This window comes from Megascapheus bottae, chromosome 18 (assembly GCF_031878675.1).
Source record: "Megascapheus bottae isolate mThoBot1 chromosome 18, mThoBot2.hap1, whole genome shotgun sequence".
NCBI lineage: Eukaryota > Metazoa > Chordata > Mammalia > Rodentia > Geomyidae > Megascapheus > Megascapheus bottae.
In genome coordinates, this window is record NC_143526.1 from 22,204,118 (window position 1) to 22,213,619 (window position 9,502).

The window sequence follows — 9,502 nt, forward strand, 5'->3', positions numbered from 1 at the left end:
GGATAGAGGTGTACAAGTTCCTTTGAGGCCTAGGCACACACCTGGAAAATTGTCATTTCCTTACATTGTATTTGCTTAAACTAGACAGAAGTCCAAGCCCAAATATAAGAAATAGATGAATCTTCTTGGTGGGAGAATCTATGTCTCAGTCAATTTTGGGTACTATCATAAAATAAGCATTAGCTGGGTAGCCTATTAGCAATGTTAAATATACAGATACATAATATATACTATTAAAATTTATTATCTTAATCTGCATTCCTTTTTTTTCTAAAAATGAGGTGACATGGCTTTTCAAAGAAACCAAACAGATCATTCATTATAAGTGAACACCAAAATGAATGCTTATCAGGGTTCTATCCACATAGCCAAGTAGTGGAATCATCCTAGATGTCTGACAACTGATAGTGAAAAAAAGAACACGTGATACTTTCATACACAATAAAGTGTTACTTAGCCATAAAGGAGAATACAATTATGCTGTTTCCTGGAAAATTGATGAAACGGGAGGTTGTTTTATTGAGTGAAATAAGCTGAGCTTTCAAAGCCAAATAGCACATATTTCCGTTCATATGCAGAATATATTCTAAAATAATGTAAAGACATAGCACATAATTGCAGTTGAGTGCAAAAGGAGTCCTTTGTGGAGAGTTCAATTGGTGGGAGGAGTTAAAAGAAATGAAGAGGGCCCTGGAGACTAACTATCAAAGGAGCCAGGCGCTCGTAGTTCCCGCCTGTAGTCCTAGCTACTCAGAAGGCTGAAATCTGGTTCAAAGCCGGCCTGGGCACTAAACTCCTTGAGACACTTACCTCCAGTTATCAACCAGAAAACTGGAAATGGCACTGTGGCTAAAGTGGTAGAGAGCTAGCCTTGAGCTGAAGAGCTCAGGGACAACTCCTAGGCCCAGAGTTCAAGCCCTATGACTGATGCCCCCGCCAAAAACAACAATAACAATAACAACAACAACAAAAAACACATAAAAAAAGAAAAACGGAAAAAGAATCGAAGGTGTGTATGAAGGTATATCTAAAGAACCTCTTCCTTGCCACTCCCCCACCCAAATACTGATTTTTAAAGAGAAAGAAAAGGAATGGGACTAAGGCATATTATAGAGGGTGTAAGCTTGCTTAAAATATATTATACACACCTTTGAAATTTTCATGTGAAACCTATTTATACTATTAATAAATCCTAAATTTCAAAATAGCTGAACAAAAGACTCATTTTAAGGCAGCAGTGTTCTATAAATCAGATCTAATACAGTCATTTTAGCAATTATGACAAGTAGAGACACAAAACTAGAGGTCTCATTTTCAGAAAATCTTGTAAGAGAAGTTTATCTAGTTGCTTACATAAGGGATATCAGGATATAATAGATGCCATCTTTGAAAGTTTTGTAGAATCAGCAGAAACACACTCCTCACAGCACAGCCATTTCTCATTCTGACTTTCAATTACAACCAGTGTTAAAGCATAGTTTAATGAAGGGCTTTTCCATGGGAAGCTAAACGAGACATGTGGGAAGGTTGATTTCTGATATGCAAATTCAACATAATGATACAGTCTTAAGAAAACAGACTATCAAGGGAGTTTCAACTTTCTGAAGAACGTTTTTCCCTCAGAATCTGAAACGCCAATTCGTCAACACAAGCCAATGGGTTCAACAATGAACAAAATAGAGCCAAAGAGATGCGTTGACAGTACCTATCTTGATTATTCTTTATGTTGGAAGTATATTTAAACTCCCTCATATTTCTTTCAATTTAGTAATAATTTCATTCTGATTGGATAAATAAGGGAGTGACTATACCACGAAGTGGAGCTTTGTTGAGGATAAGATTTGTAGGGAATAAGGAAAAGAGATATATTGGCTCTTTGTCTTCCCCAAATGGTAGTGTCCATTCTCAGTCTTTTGTATTCTGCTCTGTGCTTCCAACCTTTCGTTCCAGAACTGGAAAGCCAAAGGAGTGGTAAAGGAATGCCTCTGAATCCTTTTCTCATCATCTGATACCCTAGTCCAGTTTCTCACTGGCCTAATCCAAAAGGAAGGAAAAGGGAAATGAGAGAAAATTACTTTTCTATGAAAGGATGTGTCATCCCTAAATAATACAAGCCACATTCTTCTGAAGTCTGGGTTTTGTATTCAAAGTACTCTTGCTTCCATTGGGTTGCTGGCTGAGAGTAACTGAGATAATACTCAAGAGTTGCCAAGGACTCTCACTGTGTGTATCAGCCTTTAGGATTTTCATTTATGAGTGGCAGATTATATACTATACAGAAGACAGGACTGGAAGGGGAGTCTTGTGTCAATGAGGCTGAAAATTAAAGAAATACCAGAATATTTCAGGCATTTCATTATTTCATTTGGGCCTTAAATAGGTAAGAAAGAATTGTCCCATTCATAATGAATAACTCAAAAACTCTTTAACTTGAGGGTCAGTAAACAAATTGTGGTATATATATATACATATATATATATAACAAGATATACATATTTATACAACAGAAGATACACATCACTTATCAACAATAGAAAATATTATTTGTCAATACTTGAACAATTGCATGTAAAAATGGTGAAGTGGTAAATTGTATCTTGAAACACACACACATACATAGGAGAAGATAGATAGATTGATAAGTAGGTAGACTGATCTTAGATTAAGACCCATTTCAATATACTTTGAGAAAACAAGTACCATCGCCTTGAAATATTAATGATATAAGCATAGTTGAGATAAGCATTTTTAATACTGCAGATAATAACAAAATAAGAAGATTTCAAGATCAGAAAAGCTTGAGAAAACTTAAAGGTATCAGTTTGATGGGTTTGATATAAATTGGCTACAAATGGAGGAAATTAGTTTAACAGGTGAAGGAAAAGAAGAAGAGGTAGAAAGTGATCCTGGAAAGGATACCAATGAGTCTGGATTGGTATACGTGTGAGTGGTTCCAGCCTTGCAGGGAACTTTTCCTCTAATCCTCTAGAATGGGGTATCTGATTCTCTCACTATAACATGGTTCAGGACTTTTCTTATTTACATGCATCAATTTGCCAGATAACATAGAAAATTTGCTTCAAAATCAAAATGTAGGTTTTGGAGAAATACAGCTTATTTTCACTTTGAGAATGTTTTCCCTTAAATCAGAGTAAGAGAAAAGTGAGGGAGAATAATATAAGAAATAAAGCAAAATCTTGGGAGTGAAGAACAATATGGCTTTCTATGAGATTTATAATCCAAGATTTTTTTTGATATTTGTCTATTTGTACAAGGGAGAAAATAAGAATTGTGGCCAACATCTACTTCTAGAGAACATGTTTATTGAAACTGAAAGATTCTGAGGGTAATAGAATAATTTTTTTTCATTTTACTTTTTATTGTCAAGGTAATGGATAGAGGGGTTATAGTTACAGATAATAGGTGCAGTACTTCTCACACATTGATACCTCTTCTCATGTTTTTGTCCACATTTTCCTCCCAATCATCTTGTTTTCCTTGCTTCCCTTTCCTATTTCAAATATACAAATAAACTTATATACAGCATACCAGGTAACAAAGTCAGATACAGTAACAATATGAGATTAACCAAAGGGCAATAAAGAAGAAGAGAAATAACACAGTACATGAAGAGCAACAATCACACAAGATAAAGCTCTTGTTTCCATATCCTAGAGACCTTTTCATTTAGTCTCATCCTATATGAGCTTATGTTCTTAGGTTTTGCGCTATTGTAATCCTCTGCTAGGAGAGTCCTAGATGTGTACTAATTATTACAAATGAGGGAAACCATTGAGCCTATGTTCCTTTGAGAATAACTTCTTATTTGAGAAAAAAATCATGTTTCATTTTCCTCATTATCATCTGAATAGTCTGTCTCTAAGCGGCACATTTTTCACATTTCTACCTAGCTCAGAGATTGATCTATTAAGAGGGAATTTCCCCCCTAGGTTTATACGTGTGGACTTACAGTTATTCCAGAATATCTTAAACTCTTAAAGATTTGGGCAGTTCTTCCTGTCAGTTTCAGATAAGTAAGGTTTGATCAAAAGAGAAGTAGGATATTATCTTTGAAAATACGTTTCAGTTTATATTTTTACCTGGAGGCTTTAATATAGGCTTTGTCTTTCTTTGTGTGGTAGGCTGTGTCACTTCTATTGATGTTTGGGTTCTTCCATTCAAAGACCTCAAAGTTTTTTTTTCCCATATGATTTTTAGTTCCCTCTCCCTTTATTTTAATATCTGGAGCCCAAAATAGACTAGGGTAAAATGTAGGATAATCTTTTAGTAAGACAGCTTACTAAAACGTCTAGCACAATTTTAGTTTTTGTTTGCGTTTTTACTTGAGGTCATTGGGTAGCTAATACAATAATTCCATCAGGGATTTGTGCTTTTAGCTTTTTGGGGTAAATTCCTGAGCTTCTGTCACCAACTGCAGACAGTGTTGGAGTAGGTAGAGATGGTTTGTCTTATGAGAAGGCTCCAGGAATAGTATCAAGGTTAATTACTTTCACGTATAGTTTTGATGATTATCAGGCAGACACAAGCTCAGGTTTTCCCAGACAAGTTTTTAGGCCTCCAGGATATTCCATTATGATAGACCTGGAAATTGGTGCTGACAGCCTGTGGAAAGAAGTTTTGAATGGATAGTCTAACAGTTTGAATGTCTGTTGACAGCATTTTCTTGGTATATCACTTTTTTTTGTTAAGTGAGTATTGTACCACATTGTAAAATAGTCAAACACCATTAAAATCTATGAGGTGAAAACAAAATCTCTCTCTCCTAGATCCTGTTATCCTAAAGTCAGCATGGATAAAACTACAAGGTGTACTCTTCCACAATAGTAAGATGAATCAGATAAAATGTCTGTTGAGGAAAATGAAAATGAACTTCATGCCCTCAACGTTTGGCATATTATACTATCATCAGGACTTTTGAAGATAGATCGATTGTGGAAATAGTGGATAAAGGATATAGATGGAAAACAGAACAGACTATGGTGCAAGTAATATTTCTTCCTAGACCCTATCTTGCTAAAGGAGCCTACATAATTATTTCTGTAAATGTTATTTGCACATGGAAAAGCAACATAAAATAATTAGAATGCCAAAGTACCGTACACAATCCATATCCTAAGGAAGTGACAGGATTGCATATGGTACTTTAAAAATTAATCTTAACTTAATAGTGTTTATATAAGAAAAGGAAGTCATTTTGTTCATGGACATTGGTTTCAAAACACATTTTAGTGCAATAGATAACTATTATAAGCCTCATATTCCTATAGAAAATAAAGCCTAAGAGTAAAGAAATGTCAACATCTTGTAGTAGAATACAAAAATGTCTCCGATTCTCTGTTCCTTCCTTACAGTCCCACCTTGGCAATGTGTTTGCACTCCCCTCCTAAGGCATGGATTCTACTTCCACTCTGTGGAGTCAGAGTTAGTGCCGGATGGGTTTGACCCATTGGGATGTGGTAAATGTAAAGTGTCACAATTCTAACCTTAATCCTTAGATAACATAGATGCCTTTATTTGCTTTCCAGAGTTTCCAATCTGCTACACTGAGAGCCTACCTATGATGAGCTACATAATGGAGCAGCAATGAACCCATTTGTCCCAAACAAGCCAACTCACAACTAACCTAGCAACTAGACAAAGCTATGCATGGAAGATCAAAGTCAGAAGCATCAAGATCAGAAGCACGGCTGAGCTGACGCCAATCCAAACAGCCAAATGACAGAACTGTGACTTTTTGTGGTAATTTTACTTTTTTAAAAAATTAAAATAATCTAAGTGATTGTCCAAAGGGATTTCAGTTTAACATATCAGTTTATGAGTACAATGCATCTTGAACAATGTCCCCCTTTTCATAATTCTCTCCATCTTTCAACCCCACCCATCCTCTCATGTTCCCTAGCTCCATTTTCATACATGCACATTAAATATTATGCCAGTATTTAGATATCCTTTTTCTCATCATTAGTCTACTAACTCCCTTGATTCCTTCCACACAGCAACACATGTTTCAACTTTCTGGTATTTATTTTGTTAAACTATTAAGTTAGCTGTTAGCAGGAGTCATACCATTACAAAACCTCCCCCCCCAGTGTACTTCATATTTTAGACAATATGCATTACTGTAGATAATATGTATTACATATTAGATAATATGTATTCTTTTTTATTGTAATGTATAGAGGGGTTACAGTTACATTCACCAGATAGTAGGTACATTACTTCTCACACATTTATACCTCTTCTTATGTTTTTGTTCCCATTTCCCTCCTCCCACCCCCTCCTAATCATCTTGTTTCCCCCCTTCCCTTTCCTATTTCAAATAATCAAATAAACATATATACAATATACCAGGTAACAAAGTCAGATATAGTAACAATATGAGACTAACCAAAGGACAATAAAAGAGAAGAGAAATAACATAGTACATTAAGAACAACAATCACACAAGATAAAGCTCTTGTTTCTATATCCCAGAGATCCTTTCATTTAGTCTCATCTTATATATAACTGCATATTCTTTTAAGCCACTAAGTTTTAGAGCATTGTTTCTGTAAGGGAAAAAAAACCCTAATCTTCTCATGATTTGTTGTAAAGAGCAAATATAGTGAATCTGGAAGAAAAAAATAACAAAAGCAAAGATGGGGTGAAAGAAAACCCAAGTAGGTTGATTTCAGAGCTAGCCAGTTTTTGGAAAGCTGTGATGGTTGGGATAACGCTGGTACTTCCTGGAGGAACCCGAGAACGACATTGCATCTCAGAGTATGTGGTGAGAGTTGTCAGAATCAAAACCTTTATGAAGCCATTTACGAAGTGACTAATTAATGACTATGGAAGGTCATGGAGGATCTTTTACATGCCCTACTTAACAACAAAAACTGTCACAACAGATTCACAAAGGATGCCCCAATCAACATCAGAAACATCTGTGCGACAGCTGTCTGCCTAGTTCTGGAATGATGCCACTCTTGCAAATGAACGTTAACAACCAAGGCTTGTTGTTGAAACATACATCGCCGAATTCTCCTCCTTTTATCTATAAGAACATTCCTTTGCCTCTTTGAATAGGCTCCTAGTTTCCCATGGCATGTGTGGCCTCATCGTCATGCTGTTCCTGCACCATCATTTTGTAATCTTTTGAGAATCTTTCTCTGTGTATGTTATTTAGGTGGACAAGGCTGGCGAGGATAAAGAAGGGAAAATAATTGATCTGCAAGCTGCTTTCCATCTTCAGTCTCTGGTTGGTCTACATTTGCTCAATTGGGGATTCATGCTCTTGTGTTTCAAATGTCCTTCTAGTAGTGACTTCAGGGATGCTCCATCTCACATAAGTAAAGGCAACAGCAACATGCTGAGTGAATGTGTCCTATTGGTTTTCAAAAACAGTCTCCAAGTACTACAAATGAGCCTAGGATCTTTTGGGTCTGTCTGTCTGGCTTACTTCACTTAATATGATTTTTTCCAAGTCTTTCCATTTCCTTACAAATGGGGTGATGTCGTTCTTTCTGATGGCAGCAAGAAATTCCATTGTGTATAAATACCACATCTTCTTGAATAGCACAAAACCTAGATACATAAGGTCATATAGGATAAGACTAAATGAAAGGGTCTCTAGGATATGGAAACAAGAGCTTTATCTTGAGTGATTGTTGCTCTTAATGTGCTGTGTTATTTGTCTTTTCCTTTGTTGTCCTTTGGTTAATCTCATATTGTTACTGTATTTGACTTGGTTACCTGGTATATTGTATATACATTTATTTGTTTATTTGAAATACGAAAGGGAAGGGTGGAAACCAAAATGATTGGGAGGGGTAGGGGAAGGGAAATGGGGACAAAAACATAAGAAGGGGTATCAATGTGTGAGAAGTGATGCACCTACTATCTAGCCAATGTAACTGGAACCCCGCTATATGTTACCTCGATAATAAAAATAAAATAAAAAAAAAAGCAAACCGTCTCCCTTTTCCTCTTGGTCTTATATTCATACACCAGTTCGAAGAATAGACTTCATGAGACTTGGTGTGTGAATGCCCTCTGTCAGCTTCAGGCCACAATGTTTAACACTCAGAAAGTCAAATATATAATTTTATCAGCCAGCAGCTAGTCACCTACAGCCCTTGGTTACATATGCATAAAGGGGAATACTGAGCTGAATCTAGCTTAACTTACTAACCCATTTGAATCATGGGATAAATTCTGATTATTGATAAAAGCAACTAAGCCTAGGACTAGCTTGTTGGAAGTGATAAGTTAGCTGATAGAGTGAACTTTCACAAGGATGAGTGACTCTCTCTTTGTAGAAGCCAAACTGGAAGACTTGCTTATGCTGTTTTATCTTTTGACTGAAAGGTTTCATTGCAAATTAGTTTTCTAATTAGTCCAGTTACCGTTTGATAATGTTTTTAAAATATCTTTTTTGTAAAAGATATGATGTGTGAGACTGGCAAGCCACCTTAATTGTTTTGTAATATCAAAAATATGTTAATCCGTTCTTTTATTTTTCATTAATATCCCCCGTATAGCAAAAACACTTCTCAGCAGAAAGAACAGTGCAGGAGGAATTTCAATACCAAACTTTAGACTCTATTACAGAGCTATAATTATCAAAACAGCTTGGTACTGGCACAAGAACAGGCCTGAAGACCAATGGAATAGAACTGAAGACCCAGATATTAAACCACAGACCTATGGCCACCTAATATTTGACAGGGGAGCCAAAAAAATAGAATGGAAGAAAGATAGCCTCTTCAACAAGTGGTGCTGGCAGAACTGGTTAAGCACCTGAAGAAAACTAAAGTTGGATCCTTCTTTGTCTCCCTGCACTAGAATTAATTCCAAATGGATCAAAGACCTGGAGGTAAAAGCTGACACACTGAAAACTTTACAAGAAGGAATAGGAGATATACTAGGCCTCCTTGGCACAGGTCGAAACTTTCTTAATAAGGACCAAGAATCACAACAAATCAGAGAAAGGCTGGATAAGTGGGGCTGCATTAAACTACAGAGCTTTTGTATGGCAAAGGTCATAGCTAGTAAATTAATTAGGAAGCCTACAGAGTGGGAGAAGATCTTCACCAACCATACAGCGGACAACGGTCTCATATCTGAAATATATCAACAGCTCAAAAAATTGAATCACTCCAAAACTAATCTCCAAAGTAACAACCATCCCATTAATAAATGGGCCAAAGACTTAAACAGTCTTCTCTGAAGAAGAAACAAAAATGGCCTATAGACAAATGAAGAAATGATCAACATCTCTGGTCATAAAAGAAATGCAAATCAAAACAACTCTAAGATTCCACCTCACTCCAGTTAGAATGCTGGAGGGGATGTGGCCAGGAGGGATCACTACTACACTGTTGGTGGGAGTGCAAACTTGTTCAACCACTATGGAAAGCAGTATGGCAGTTCCTCAAAAGACTAAACATAGAGCTCCCCTATGACCCAGCAATTCCACTACTTGGCATTTACCCAATCATCC

At 36.3% G+C, this 9,502-nt stretch overlaps 1 long non-coding RNA gene across 1 annotated transcript in view; it reads left to right on the plus strand.

The window, feature by feature from the left end:
* LOC150050204 (uncharacterized) overlaps positions 1-6,093 on the plus strand; it is a 164,548-nt gene extending 158,455 nt beyond the window's left edge. The window contains exon 3 of the long non-coding RNA XR_016538715.1: positions 5,547-6,093. This is a non-coding gene — a long non-coding RNA (uncharacterized LOC150050204). The remainder of the gene's footprint in view (positions 1-5,546) is intronic.
* The last annotated feature ends 3,409 nt before the right edge of the window (positions 6,094-9,502 follow it).